General features: G+C 45.4%; 1 non-coding gene across 1 annotated transcript; it reads right to left on the reverse strand.

Moving 5' to 3' along the window:
* Positions 1–15515: 15515 nt before the first annotated feature.
* LOC133827674 (small nucleolar RNA R71) lies at positions 15516–15622 on the reverse strand. Its single transcript, XR_009890325.1, has one exon. It is a non-coding gene; the product is annotated as a small nucleolar RNA R71 (small nucleolar RNA).
* Between the last annotated feature and the right edge of the window lie 643 nt (positions 15623–16265).

Below are 16265 nucleotides of genomic sequence, written 5' to 3' on the forward strand. Positions count from 1 at the left end.
CAGGATGCTCTGTTCATCTCCCAGGCTATCTGTCACCAGGCCACCGCTGTAAGTCATCTGCCCATATCTCCCTTTGCTTTTCGTATTTTTAATCTGTATTTTTTCTAACTTTTATTTGTTCCAGGATGCTTTATTGGCCCACTGGAATGCAACCTTGGTGCCCGAGAAGGTGATGAAATTGGAGATGGGGCCGTTGGAATTGGAGGGCGCTGTGAACCAGCGGGAAGCCGCTAAGGAAGCCCTAGACAAGGAGGTGGCCCAAGCCAAAGAAGATCACGAAAAGGCCGCTTGGGCTCAGTTCCAGCTTGAAGAAACTTTGTCCCAGAAAGAAGTTGAACACAAAAAGCTGGTGGCTAGTCTGGAGGCAGAGCTTCTTCGTGTTCGGGGCTCTGAGGCATCGTCTAAGGCTCTCTTGGAGGCAGCCAAAGCCCAGGCCTTGGACAAGTTGCTTCAGCTAGTGGTGAAAATGCATAGGGAGACCCGTCAAGGGAAAGAGCAGGGGGATGCCTTGTTGGAGGCCACCTTCAACGAGGCTATCTACATGGCTTGGTTCCAGGATAAGAACATAAACCTCCTGCTTTACCCCGATCTTGCCGCGAAGAGAGTCAAGTTCGAGGCTAAGGAGAAAGTTGGTGTGGAGCCCTTGGCCGAGGAGGAGACAGATGGGGCCAACCTGGAGGCATCAGGACACGGAGAAGCCTAAGCTCGGGTATTTTACTTATTTTTCTTTCTCTTTTTTTGTAACACTTTTATGGACGTGGGTGCGTCCAAGATAATTTTTATGTGTATCTAATTTTTCCTTTTGCACAATTTTTTCCCGTTTAATTCGTTAGAATCTCACTAAGTGTTTTACCACCTTGCATGAAAGAGTCAAATGTTTGGTCCTGGTTCCAATGGCCGGGACCATTTGGGAAAAATAGAAAACATTTTTCACGTCTGGGGAACCATGCTTGTCCCAATTTCATAATACAGGCTCCAACGGCCTGGACCATTGGAGATCTCTTTAGATTTTAACTTATTAACTCATTTTAATTCTATTGTTCAAGTTCCAACACCCTGGGCCACTAAAGTGTTAACAATTGTCACCAAATTTGTTTGTCCTGATTCTGGTGTTTAGGATCCAACAGCCTGGTCCATTATAGGGAAGGTATTTGGTTATTTGGGACCACATTCGATCGACCAATTTTTAGGTTTTTTATTCTTCTGGACCATGTATGTCCGAGTTGGGACTAGGCCTGAGCCTTACATCCTATTTGGTTTGTACCCTCCGGGCCATGTATGTCTGGGTTAGGGACCAGGCCTGAGCCTTGCATCATATCGGGTCCGCACCTCCTGGACCATGTATGTCCGGGTTAGGGACTAGACCTGAGCCATGCGTCCTTTTGTTAGGAGTTGGGTTTCTGCTACCCCCAGTTTGTACGGTCCGAACTAGGACTAAAATTTTCATTTTGCATCCTGTTTGTTTTTTTCTCGGACTTGTTCGAACAAATGGATATACCCCCCCCCCCCCCCCCCCAAGTGAGCGAAGACTGTAGTCTTGGGACACTTGTTTATGAAGACAGACGCGAATTTCCATTTCTTTACAATATTTCTTTATGATTTTTTGTACACATCATTTTCATTAACTAAGAAACCGCCCTGGGGCGTACATTATTTACAAGAAAAATTAAAAGCAAGAACATGCCCTCCTGACTATTGATAGTATTTACAGAGATGTTCCATGTTCCAGGCCCTTGGGACCTCTATTTCGTCAAGTTGCCTTAAGCGATATGTTCCCGAACATACTTCATGTTGGATTTCATATGGTCCTTCCTAGTTTGGGCCCAGAATCCCCACTCTCGGATCTTGAGTTGCAGGGAAGACTCTTCTCAGGACTAGATCACCTGTTTCAAACCTTCAACTCCTAACTTTAGAGTTAAAATGCCGAGCAATCTTGCCTTGGACATCTTCAACTGAACCTGGGATTCTTCCCGCATCTCTTCAATGAGGTCTAAAGATTCCTGGAGTAAGGCGTGGTTCTGGGCGGGATCATACGTGTCCCTTCTGTGGGATGGGACAGCTGTTTCCACTGGGATGACTGCTTCATATCCGTATACCATGGAGTAGGGAATGTGTCTGGTAGACATTCTTTTGGTGGTCCGCTATGCCCATAATACGCGGGGCAGCTCCTCCGGCCACTTGCTTTTGCAGGCTTGATTCTTTTTCTTCAATGTTCCCTTCAAGATCTTGTTCACGACCTCTGTTTTCCCATTTGCTTGAGGTCTGTCGACCGCGGAGAAGCTTTTGATGATGTCATGCCTTTCACAGAAGTTAGTGAAATGGACGCTGTCAAATTGCTTCCCGTTGTTGGACACGATCTTGTAGGGGAGGCCATATCGGCACACAATGTTGTTGATGACGAAGTCCAGTGCCTTTTTTGAGGTGATGGTGTTCATGGGTTCCGCCTCGACCCACTTGGTGTAATAGTCGATGGGCACAATAGTGTATTTCACACCACCCTTCCCGGTCGGGAGCGACCCTACTAGGTCGATGCCCCACACTGCGAAGGGCCAGGGACTCGTCATTAGAGTTATTTCTGTTGGAGAGGCTTGCGGGAGCTTTCCGTACCTTTGGCATTGTTAGCACTTGCGGACATAATCGACACATTCTTTCTTCATGGTTGGCCAGAAATATCCTTGCCTTAGGATTTTCTTGGACAAGCTGAGTCCGGCTGTATGATCTCCGCAAAAACCTTCGTACACCTCGTGCATTATTGCACTCATTTCAATCTAGGATACGCATCAAAGGTATGGCATGGATAGCCCTCTGCGATGGAGTTTTCCTTCCATCATGACGTATCTGGGGGCCTGGTACTGAAGCTTCCTGGCTGCTGCCCTGTCCGTGGGCAACCCCCGGTTGTTAGGTAATGGATGATGGGTCTCATCCAGGACGTGGAGTGGTCTATAGCATTGATCATGGGGGCTGGAATACTTGGTGCGAGGAGGTGGTTGATTGGGACAAGCTCGAAGACCTCAGTCTCAACATCCGTGGCCAGTTTTGCCAACGTGTCTCCAAACACGTTTTGTTCCCTAGGGATCTGGCGGATGGAGTGTTTCTTAAAAGATTGAAGCAGCTCTCACATCCGTGCACATAACCTGCCATCTTTTCCCCTTTTGTTTGGTATTCCCCCAATATTTTTCTAACAATGAATTGGGAGTTGCTATAGACCTCCAGACTCGCGACCCCTACTTCCTGGGCCAAGCGCAATCCAGCCAACATGGCCTCGTGCTCGGCCTTGTTTTTCCATGCCTTGAACTGGAATCGCAGGGCACTTTGAAACTGGTGTCCATGTGGTGACACTAGCATGATCCCAGCTCTTGCTCCGTTTTCGTTCGAGGCTCCGTCTACGAAAACCTTCCACAAGGGTGCCGTGGGATTGATGGGATCGTCATCTTCAGTGATCTCGGTGCATTACACAATGAAGTCATCCAGGGCCTGCCCATTGATTGATATTCTGGGCACATACGTAATGTCGAACTGACTCAATTCCATGGCCCACTTCAGGAGTCTTCCTGATGATTTGGGTTTTTGTAACACTTTTCGTATGGGATGGTTGGTCAGCACTCTTATGGCATGGGCTTGAAAGTAAGGCCTAAGCTTCCGGGATTCAATTAGTAGGCAAAACGTCAATTTTTCGATTAGTGGGTATCGCGACTCCGCTCCTAACAACCTCTTGCTTACGTAATAGACTGGGAGCTGGGCCTTCTCTTCTTCCCGTACTAGCGCGGCATTAATGGCCTGTTCCGTCACGACCAAATAGAGGTACAACGGCTCTCCATCCACCGGCTTTGCTAAGATTGGCACTCGGTCCAAATGCTCTTTATGTCTTTGGAAAGCATCTTTGCATTCAGCCGACCAGTCGAACCTTTGGCTTCCTCAAAGGATGAAGAACGAGATGCATTTGTCCGTGGCTTTCAAGACAAAATGGCTCATAGTGGCTATTCGCCCTGTCAAGCTCTGAACGTCTTTGTGCATTCGTGGCGAGGGCATATTGATCAATGCTTTGATCTTGTTCGGGTTGGCCTCTATCCTCAGTAGCTTACTATGAATCCCAGGAACTTCCCGGACGCCACACCAAAGGTGCACTTCTTGGGGTTGAACTTCATCCCATACTTCCGAATGATTGCGAATGCTTCTACCAGATCATCGGCGTGTCCTCTGGAGGTCTTGGACTTGACTAGCATGTTGTCAATATAGACATCCATATTCCTTCCTAGCTGGGCTTGGAACATTCTATTGACGAGCCTTTGATACGTGGCTCCAGCAATTTTAAGCCTGAAAGGCATGACGATGTAGTAGCACACCCCCTTGTCGGTTTGGAAGCTGGTGTGTTCCTGATCTGCTACATGCATTGAGATCTGGTTGTAGCCTGAATAGGCATCCATCAAGCTTAAAATCTCATATACGAATGTCGCATCTACCATTTGGTAGATCCGAGGTAGAGGGAAACAATCTTTGGGGCAAACTTTGTTGAGGTCTGTGAAGTCGATGCAAGTTCTCTATGTCTCGTTTGGCTTAGGCACCAACACCGAATTGGCTAGCCATATGGGATACAAAGCTTCCAGGATGAAGTTGATCGAGTATAACTTCTCAACTTCTAGTTTGAGGGCCTCTGCCCTTTCCGCCCCCAGAGGTCTCCGTTTCTGCCGAACTAGAGTTGCGCCCTTGTCGATGTTCAAGGCGTGGAAGATGATGTTGTGGTCGATCCCGGTCACTCGGGCGACGATGGCGGCCTGGACCTCCGTGTTCAAGTTCTTCCTGACTTGGATTACCTTAGTTGGGTCGATGTCGTTGATACACACTTCTTCAATTTCATCCATTGGCACCAGCGCCCGGTCCACCCCTATTCGCAGGTCCAGTTCGTCCTCCTCCCAGACCATCGTTTGTGCTGGGGGAGGGGATGGAGCTAGATCGACATTTTCCTCCTCAAGAGGCTCCTCGCGTACCATATAAATAGGTATGATCACCCTGGATCATTCCTACCCCTCCGTTATCGCAGGGGAACTTCATACAAAGGTGGTGGATGGAAGTGATAGCACCAAAATCGACTAATGCGGGCCAACCAAAGATGATGTTGTATGTAGTGGGGCAGTCCACCACTACGAACGTACAAAATTTTAAAGAGCCTTGGATCTTGTTCCCTAGCATTACGGACAGCTAGATCTTCCCCATTGGGAGTACCGAATCTTCGTTGAACCCGTAGATCTAAGTTCGACATGAGGCCAGATCTGCCTCAGTCAAGCCAATCGCAACGAAGGCTGGCTTAAACAAAATGTTGATGGAGCTTCCGTCGTCTACCAATATTTGGGACACCATCTTGTTAGCTATTTGGGCATCAATAACCAGAGGATCATGATGCGGGAAGTGGACGTTCCGGGCGTTTTCTTCTGTGAAGGTGATGGGGAGGTTCATCAACTTTGGGTGTTGGGCCAGTGTTTGGACCAAGGCGCATACCTCTTGGTCGTGGTCAAGCTCGCTGAGGTAGTGCTTTTGATCATTTTGGTATGGTCCCCCCAGGTGTAGCCGGCTCAAGATGGTGGCCACATGACCATCTACTTGTGGGGGCGCGGTTCCAGAGGGGTAGGGCATCCCGGGTTTAGGTGCCTGCACAATTGGGACCCCTTGAGGGGCCTGTGCTCCCAGGCCTGTCGCATATCCTCCTTGGGGCGGCTGGTACGCTCCAGGTGCACCCGAGGTCGCGGATTGTCCAGGAATTGTTAGCACTCCCGGAACACCCACGGTGTAACGCCCTAAACTCCAAGGACCGTTACAGTGTGCCTTGTAAACAGTGTTAAACTCGCTAATCGAGTCATTTGGCCAAAATAGTGTAACTAAGTATGATTAGTGGTTTAGGGATTAAAAATTTTGGTTAAGATGTAACATTTCATTATAACGTTTACTGTATACATTGGGATCCCAAAAATATAATTTAAAGGTCTATTACAAGAAAATATTTACAACAGGCTGATCTAAGCGGTAAAATAGGGTTTAACCCTAGTTCCTCTTCAAACCCTCAGCCTGGGCGGTCGAGCAGCCGCATATGTACACGTCATCACCTAAGCTCTCCAACTCAAGGATGGTCCAGCTTTCTTTTGCCTTTACCTGCACCACATCGCACCCGTGAGCCAAAGCCCAGCAAGAAAACTCAACATGCTTATGAACAGTAATAACATGTCATCGAATCATAATACGCATGCCTAGCAATAATAGCTTTCATCATGCATGCAAATAAGTTCAAATAAATGATTATGGGATCCTGCATCTGAATAGAAGACTAATGAGTCATTCTCTGAGGACTTGCTTCTTGAATAGATGACTAGTAAGTCAATCTCAGAGTGGGTGACTAATGAGTCACACCCTGCATAGGTGACTTATGAGTCACACTCTATATAGATGACTAATAAGTCATACCCTGTGTGGATGACTAATGAGTCCATCTCTGTCTAGGTGACTAATGAGTCACACTCTGTATAGGTGACTTATAAGCCACACTCTGTATAGATGACTAATAAGTATATCTCTTTGTGGATGACTAATGAGTCCATCTCTGTCTAGGTGACTAATGAGTCACACTCTGTATAGGTGACTTATAAACCACACTCTGTATAGATGACTAATAAGTCTATCTCTATGTGGATGACTAATGAGTCATACCCTGTATAGGTGACTAATGAGTCACACTCTGTATTGGTGACTAATAAGTCACACTTTGGAGGTCCCATACCCTCCTAGCCATGTGACATGTAGGTCACCTTAGCCTTTCTGGCTCTAGCTCTAATTGACTAGCCCTTAGACTAGACAAGCGCTTTTAATTTTCATCGAACTTGCGGTCGGTCCAGCATTAATGCTCATTTGAGTCATTCAATGCAGATGTCGATTAGATCTAATATTTGTTGGCTTGCGTTGAGCACGCAAAACCGTTCCTGACTTATAAGTCAGCACTGTGTGACCAGTACCCAGTACCACTGCCGAACTTGACTAATGAGTCACAGCTTCACAGTTGATACTGACACCATTGCCAATCCCTGACTAATAAGTCAGTGCTTCCTCATTTAGGTAATACAAATAGACATATATCATATGTCAAATATTTAGATATAAGGCGTTTAGCATGCTCTTTCAGTAATCAAAAGCATAATTATAATCATGCACAATTACAAAGACTCAAGCTCTGATCAATCTCATAATCAACATTCATGCCATGCCCTAATCTCATGTATCTTATGCATTTTCAATGCAATTGATGTCCACATATTGAGCACTCAACATGCCTCATGAATAACCATGCATATCACATATGGGGTGCAGTTTTCTTACCTTTGGTTCGAGCGAGAATTAGAACAAGAATGACTCTTGAGAACGATCGTTCCTTTAATCCTTTAGCGATCACCTAGTCACAACCAAATACTAGCTCCGATTAATGAAAATCAACAATAATAGGGTCTTGATCTAAACCTCACTCTTAGGACCCCGAAATGTACCCACACGGTGAGTAAATTCGATCCCGGACCTTAAGGATTGAAATCCCGAGCCAAAAATCCTTAAAAACACTCAAAACAGGATTATGGAGGAATAGAGTAGCGCTACAACGTTGCTCAATAGCGCCCCAATGCTATACTCAGAACCCCAAACCGCCCAAAAAAATCATGTGTAGCGCTATAGCGCCCTCTGATGGGCGCTGTAGCGTTACCCCCAGACTGATGCTCCCCTGAAACCTCCTTGTTCAACTCCTTCAATTCTAACTCGATTCCAATGCTTCCAAACCCCAATTTTGATGCCAAATGAACTAAAAAATCATCCTCACATGCCCCAAGCATCACAACCACAAGAACCCTAGCCAAAACTCCAATAAATTCCCAACTTTCTAACTCAAAAACCAGCTGAAACTTAACTAAGAAAACTCAATCTCAACAACACACCCTCTTCAATGGTGGAGCATAACCCTAGCTTATCCCAGCTTGGTTCCTTGGCTTCGTTCCTCAAGAAGAGCTTGAAAATTCAAAGAGAAAAAGAAGGAAAAAGAGGTACGGGAGAAGAGGAAGAGATGCTCTATTTTTAACAAGCTTCTACAGCCTTAATGGCTGATATCTATCATAGGGGTGAAAAGACCAAAATACCCCTAGGTCAATTAAGGGTTTATAAAGGCTCCCAAGGGCAAAATTGGTATTTTCCACCTATCTCGTTAATCATAATTAACGCTCTCCAATTCCCACTACTCTTGATATTCTCAAACACCAACAATTCATATCCTGTTACCCTTTTATTCCCGACAATGCTCTAATCATTAAAAACACCCCGAGACTCATCCCGAGCCCCGAACCTGAACCTGTTATGACTAAACCGCTAATTAATATTTCATGATCATCTCATGCCGAATAGCTCGACATGCATACAAATATACAATTACGCCCTCAATGGGCCAAATTACCAAAACACCCCTGTAACAAAATGTGGACCCACATGCATGCATTTAACATCATATTATAATATAATTCACATAAACATGCATATGATCACTTAATAATGTAATAAATCAATTATGGCCCTCTCGGCCTCCTAATCAAGGTCCTAAACCTTATTAGGGATTTTGGGGCATTACACACGGGCATCCAACCCAATGGTGGAGATGTCCCAGCTTGATCAAAGTCTCAATTTTGTTCTTTAGCTAACGACATTCTTCGGTCGAGTGACTCACATCTTTATGGTACACACACCTCTTGCTGGTGTCCCTCGAGTTTTTTCCCCCTTTGAACATGGGGGTGGGTTTCTGATAGTGAACTGTCCTTTTCGTGGCCAGGTATATATTTTCTCTGGTATCCACTAAATTGGTGTACTCTGAATACTGGGGCTCATACCCCTTCTTGCCCTTCTTAGAGGGCTCGGATCAGTTTTGTGCTTTCCCTGATCTCTTCCCCCGGGAGGGGTTTACGCTTGCCTCTGTCCCTTCCATCTGGGACGGCTGGGCCCCGTTGGGAGCAGCGCTATACCATACTGGTGCCATCCCATATCCAGACAATGGGGTGGATTGGGTCGGCGTGTACCCGGAGAACGTAGGACCGTAGACTGTTAGGGTTGCAAAAGTCATTTTGGGAGTACCCGTCGATCCTGGCACTATCGGGGGTGTTAGATATTGAGGGGACGGATATTGTATCCCAACCTCGGAAAGGTTTGGGCACTTGGCTGGGGAGTTGGCTGCCATCCGAATGCCTAGATTCAGGCGTCCTTCCAGTTGATAAAGCCTTGTGCCCTCCTTATTAATTCTTCGAGGGTGGCCGCCTTACTGTGCTGTATGTCGTCCCAGAGGGGGGACTCAGCTCGGATCCCGAACTGCAGGGCCACCAGGCGCTGTCCATCGTCCACCTTGGTTTTTGAGTCTTCCTCCGTGAAGTACTGGATGTAGGCCCTTAGAGTCTCCGTGGGGAGCTGTTTAATGTTAGCGGGGGCGCTAATCTTCATATCCACCTCATGGCAGCCACAAATTGTTTGCGGAATGCCAACTGTAGTCCGGACCAGGATTGGATGGATCTTGGCTTGAGCCTCTTCCACCATTCCTCTGCGGGTCCATCTAAAGTAATTGAAAAGCAAATGCATTTACTGTTGTCGCAAACGTGGGCCACGGTCATTAGCTGATTGTAGCGCGATAGATGGTCTCTGGGATCTGTGGTCCTGATATAAGCGGGTAAATTCGGCATTTTGAACCCCTTGGGGAGCACCACATCCAGGATTTTTTTGGCTCAGGGTTCATTTTCCTCTTCTTCATAATCAGAACCTCCTCCCTCCTGCTTATGGACCAGGAGATTTGTGACCTTCTTTAATGTGGCCAGTTGTTCCATGAACTGTCTGGCCATACCATCATCCAGGGGAACCCTCTCGTTCCTCCAGTCGTTGAGGTTGTTTCTCAGATCTCCCCCTCAGGGGCAAATCTTTTCTTTGCAGACCCGCTCCTTTCAAGCGTTCATCTCATCGCGCAGGTCTACTTGGGACGTATCGTCCCCATAACTAATGGCGTCTGGCTCGTCAACATGCTGGCATCCTCGGTGATTTTTATTCATGGAGGCGATGGGGTGGAAATGTTGTTCCAGTCCAGTCTGTCAGCCCGGGGCCTGATACACTACGTGCGCATCCCTTGCGGATTGATTGGGTGATCCTGTCCTGGGATGGGACACACCTTCTCTCTCCTAGGGGCCCTGGGTTAACCCCCGTTTTCTAAATGGGAGGAGTTTTCCTCCAAGGGTTTTCTTTTCGTTCGAGGTCGGTCGTTTTCGCCTTCCCTTTTTCTTGAGCCGGGTTAGGGGCGTGTTTGAGATCTTTTCCCGAAGGAGGGATCGGCCTCGCGTTTCGGGTGTGTTGGCCCTAACTGTAACGCCCCAAACTCCAGGGACCGTTACGGTGTGCCTTGTAAACAGTGCTAAACTCGCTAATCGAGTCATTTGGCCAAAATCGTGAACTAAGTATGATTAGCGGTTTAGGGATTAAAAACTTTGGTTAGGATGTAACGTTTCACTAGAACGTTTAATTTATACATTGGGATCCCGAAAATATAATTTCTGAGTCTATTACAGAAAATATTTACAACAGGCCGTTCTAAGCGGCAAAACAGGGTTCAACCCTAGTTCCACTTTAAACCTCGGCCGTGGCGGACGAGCAGCTGCATATGTACACATCATCACCTAAGCTCTCCAACTCAAGGATGGTCCAGCTTCCTTTTGCCTTTACCTGCACCACGTAGCACCCGTGAGCCGAAGCCCAGCAAGAAAACCCAATAAAGCATGATATAATATCAACAACGATCATAATAACCATTCAGGACTATCAGTCCAAGCAAATAGGTGACAATAGCCAAAAGTCACAATAATGAGCATCTCTCCTTCTAGCCATGTGACGATAGGGTCACCAGGGCTTAACTGACAAGTGATCCTTTCATAAGTTTGATTAGGACAGGTGCATGGTGAATGGTCACCAACATAACCTTCCTCCCGACCCTAGAGTCGTGCAATGGACAGCGTCCCTTGGCCATGTGACAAACAGTCACCGGGGTCATATACCTTGGCCATAAACATCTGGTCGTAGACCAGGCAAGCGCTTAATAGTTCTTCGACCTTAGGGTCGGTCTGGCATTAATGCCATAGAGCCATTCAATGCATAATTCTCGACTTAAGCTTGATTAGGACAAGTGCGAGGTGTTTAGTCACCAACATAACCTTCCTCACGACTCTAGAGTCGAAACTATGGACAACGTCCCTTAGCCATGTGACAAACGGTCACCGGGGTCATATACCTTGGCTATAATCATCTGGTCGTAGACCAGGCAAGCGCTTATAAGTTTCTCGACCTTAGGGTCGGTCTGGCATTAATGCTATAGAGCCATTCAATGCAAAATTCTCGACTTTAGAGTCGGTCCCTGACTAGTCAGTGTCAATCACAAGTAAGACATGCCACCAATCACATATTTCATGTTCCATATCCATAAACGAGGCATTTAGCATTCTTACTAAACAGGTATTAGTGTTATTAGGGCCATGCATAAACACAGAGGCTCAAGCTCTGAACAGTATCATACTCAGTATATAAAGCACATCCCAAACACATGTTTCTCATGCATCATACGCAACATATCCAGCAATCCAACATGCGCTAATAACAGCCATGCATGTCACATTTAATAATCATCCAACATGCATCATAATAACCATGCATGTCATACATATACACAGGGTGCAGTTTTCTTACCTCAAAGCCGAGCTAGAACGATTAAAAGAACGACCCTTGAGAACGATCAACTTTTAGTCCTTTAGCGGTCACCTAGTCATAACCAAAATATAGGATTCGTCAATAAAAATGATAACTGAGGGTTCCCAAACCAAATCCCAGCCCCCGAGACCTCAAGTACTACCCAACCGGGTACTAGGTCCAACCCCGAGGCCTATGGTTTGAATCCCTAAGCTAAAAACTATTTTCTAGCAAATTTGGCCTCTTGGGCCGCGGCCCCAAAAAGCCGTGCCGCGGCACACAAAAGCCGTGCCGCGGCACCCAGCCCAGAAAAGCAAGAATGCCCAACACGAACCAGTTTTCAACCCTGCGTTTTCCCTCTCAAACCAGACCTTCAAACCATCACAAAACCTCCTCCAAACTTGTAATTAAACCCCCAAACCTTACCTATAACACCTCCTCACCAAAACCCAATCAACTAACACCAAAAACTCCCTTTAATCCTCACTCCCCACATCAAAATCCATGAGTTAAAAACCAAAACGAAAACAGAGTACTAACTGAAATTAATGGCCAAAACTCACCTTGAGACTAGCTTAAACCTCCCACACAGGCTAACACAAGTGCTCCAACCCAGCCTTGAGTTTCTCTAGCTTGAATTATCACCAAGAACACAAAACTCCCAAAGAAGCAATGAAGGAGATGGAGCAAGGAGGATGTACGGGAATGGAAGAGGAAAACTCTTTTTTTTACTCTATTTGTTCTACAGCCTTCAGCCACTAAACCTTATATAAATCCTTACTAAAATGACCAAAATGCCCTTATACCATTTCAAGCCTCTTAAACCAACCCAAGGGCAAAATTGGTACTTCTAGCTTAACCCGTTAATTATAATTAACGCTTCTCAATTCCCGCTAATCTCAATATCCTCGAACACCAATATTTCATAACCCGTTACCGTAAAATCCCCGGTAACGCTCTAATCATTAAATTCACCCCGAGACTCACCCCGAGCCCCGAACTTAAACTCGTTATGACTAGACCGAACACTTACATCTCATGATCGTCTCATGTCGATTAGCTCGAACCAATCCACCTTATAATGTGGCTATATTAATTAATCACAATCATGCACCCAAAATATACAATTACGCCCACACTGGCCAAATTACCAAAATACCCTCACAATAATAAATTCTCCCATATGCATGCATCCACCATCATATAATAATATAATTCACGTAAACATGCATATAATCATTAAATACTATAATAAATCAATTATGGCCCTCCCGGCCTCCTAATCAAGGTCCTAAACCTCATTAGAAAATTTGGGGCATTACACTAACCGGCGAGGCAGATGGTCGTGCTCTAGAGGTGGAACAACTGGAGGGTTGGCCGCCAACCCTTGGGCAGCAATGAAAGCTTCCAGGGCCAGGAGGGATTCTTGCATCTGGCGAATGGCTTCTATTTGTTTAGTTATCCTGGCCTCTTGGTCCAGGACTTGTTGCCTAAGTTTTATCACCTTTGGGTCCTCTTGGTCGGGGTCTATTTCTTCTGGGATCGCCGGATCCTCAGCTTCGTGATTGTGATATTCCCCCTCGTTCCCCTCATCTTTCTTGTAGTAATCTTCCTCATAACCCACCTCGTCTTCGAAGTTCTAGGACTTGTCAGGCTGGGGCATTTGATAAGGTGTATCCTAAGGTTGATTTTGAGGGAGAGGCTGATTAGGCAGTGGCTGTCCATTGCCTTGTTCTTGGTGAGCAAGGTCAAATGTGGTATGTCTTGTGTTCACCATTGTTATAGATATCCGATATCTTTTTTTAAAAATCTTTCCTCGTCTCTCAATGAAAGCACCAAAATGTTTACCGAGTTTTTTGGAAACTAGAATTATAAGAGTTAAGAGAGCTTAGAAAGCGACGAACGTAGATTATCACACTAGGAATTTTATGTGGTTGGGGTCTTAAAGAGCCTTAGTCCACGAGTCGTTTGTATTAGAGCTTTTAGGAGCTTAAGTAATGAGATCTCTCTGAATTTGAGCAGAGTGTATGTTTAGAAGAGAGAAATTGGATCCCTTTTCCTTGCGCACAATTGTTCATATTTATAGGCAGTTGAGTGCTCTGGGTTTGGGTCGGATTAATTCGGGCCCAATAAGAGTATAAATACTATTTGCTCGTTGATGGAGGCTTAATACAAAGGATTTTAATAAATAAGATGCACTAAATAGGGCCTACTGGGCCTACTTGAGCGTAACCACGCTACAAGACTGACAACAATACGCAGCTTTAGTCTGGTTCGAGTGGGCTTTGAAGGAGATCCGGGGCACAGGATCCATCAGAGTAGTGCCAGTACAATTCTGCAATGACGGCATACATTCCGTATGTAACCTCTTCTATAGGTTAGTTATGGAGACACAACTCTGTGTTTCTTGGAGTGAAGTCAGTATCGGGGACTATCACGCCCAACCTGGGTGCCTGGTCCGGGTTCATTTACTAACATCCCTCTTGATTTACCAGGACCCTGGTTTGCTTACCAGGATCCGGGTTTATATACTATCATCCCGGTCCATTCGTAGACTTGAGGAAATAGTTTCTTCATCGCACCGCGATTAACATCGGACAAGGGGTCCGGGAAGATGAAACACGCCGGCTTCATGGTCCCGGCTTTTTTCCCAGGACAATGTGTGGGCTTTACTGGCACTTTGATCGCTTAGACTTACTCCTGACCCATTTATTGGGCCTGATCTGGGCCTTAAATCCCTTCAAGGTGGTCCATGAACTCAATATGCGGAGCCGTGAATGTTGGGAAGAAACGGGGATAACAACTAGCTTTAGTTTTAAAGGCTTGTTTTAATTCTTTTAGTTTCAATTAATTAAATCATAAAAAATTATTTGTACCCCAAATTGTTTGGTGTTGATTTTTACAATATTTGTTTGAACTATCCTTGAGGAGATGATAAAAATTACTTTCATTATATTACTTGCTAGTGATTGTGTACACTTGCACACTTAAGAAATTTCGCAACAAGTTTTTGGCGTCGTTGTCGGGGATTGCTTAAAGTCAATTATTGTAAAGTTAATTATCTTTCAATTTGGTTTAAATTTTCTTTTGTGCTAACTTGGATGATTCTCGTGCCAATTCAGGTGCACATAGTTTATGAACGAGAATCAAGACCCTGAACTACTTCCCATTGATCCATAAATTGAGTGTACATTTAGAAGAAGGAGAAAAGTACAAAAATCAAAAAGAGGAGTATTAGTGATGGATGCTGAGCAAGGAGATCAACAGGGAGCCGTTCAAAGGGCGGCAAATCTAGCAGGAGCTGCTCAAGAAGGAGTAGCTCAAGGGGGAGTAGCTGCCAATAATGGGAAAAATGCAGTTATTGTGGCTGATGACGGAGATCGTGCTATCAGGAAATATGCTCTCCCCCTCTTCAATGAGCTCAATCTGAGCATTTTTAGACCAAAAATTCAAGCTGCACAATTTGAATTAAAGCCAGTCATGTTCCAGATGCTTCAAACTGTTGGCCAGTTCAGTGGGATGCCAATAGAGGATCCTCACCTTCATCTTTGCTTGTTCATTGAAGTAAGTGACTCTTTCAAGTTGCCAGGAGTAATAGAGGATTCCCTGAGACTGAAGTTGTTCCCATACTCCTTGAGAGACAGAGTGAGAGCTTGGTTGAACTCTTTGCCATCTGATTCTGTGACTACTTGGCAAGAGTTGGCTGAGCGGTTTTTGATGAAGTATTTTCATCCACTAAATATGCCAAGCTCTGCAATGAGATTACTTCATTTCAGCTGCTTGATGAAGAATTTTTATATGAGGCATGGGAGCAGTTTAAGGAGTTGTTGCGCAAATGCCCTCACCATGGCATTCCACATTGCATCAAGATGGAGACCTTCTATAATGGTCTCAACGCTCATACTTGAATGGTGGTTGATGCTTCAGCGAACGAGGTGCTTCTTGCTAAGTCTTATAACGAGGCATATGAAATCCTTGAGAGAATATCCAACAACAACTATCAGTGGCCCACTTCTAGATCATCTACAGGTAGAAAGGTGGCTGGTATTCATGATGTAGATGCCATCACTTCTTTGACAGCCCAAGTTTCTTCTATTTCTAATATGCTCAAGACAATGAACATGGGGATGAATCAATCAATGGGGCAGCCTATGGGGACACAAATGGGGCAAATGGAGAGCATTTCTTGTATGTATTGTGGTGAGGATCATACTTTTGATAGCTGTCCTTCCAATCCAGCAGATGTGTGTTACATGGGGAATCAAAATAGGAATGGTCCGTATTCTAATTCCTACAACCCATCATGGAGGCAACATCCAAATTTTTCATGGAGTAATCAAGGAGCTGGCCCTAGCAATTCTTCTATGCCTCCAAGACCAAATTTCCCACTGGGTTATCCCCCACAAGCACCACAGCAAAGGCCATAACAACAAGCAATGCAATCTAGCTCTCTTGAGAACATGTTGAAGGAGTATATAGTGAAGAATGAAGCCATG

This window comes from Humulus lupulus, chromosome 3, assembly GCF_963169125.1.
Source record: "Humulus lupulus chromosome 3, drHumLupu1.1, whole genome shotgun sequence".
NCBI lineage: Eukaryota > Viridiplantae > Streptophyta > Magnoliopsida > Rosales > Cannabaceae > Humulus > Humulus lupulus.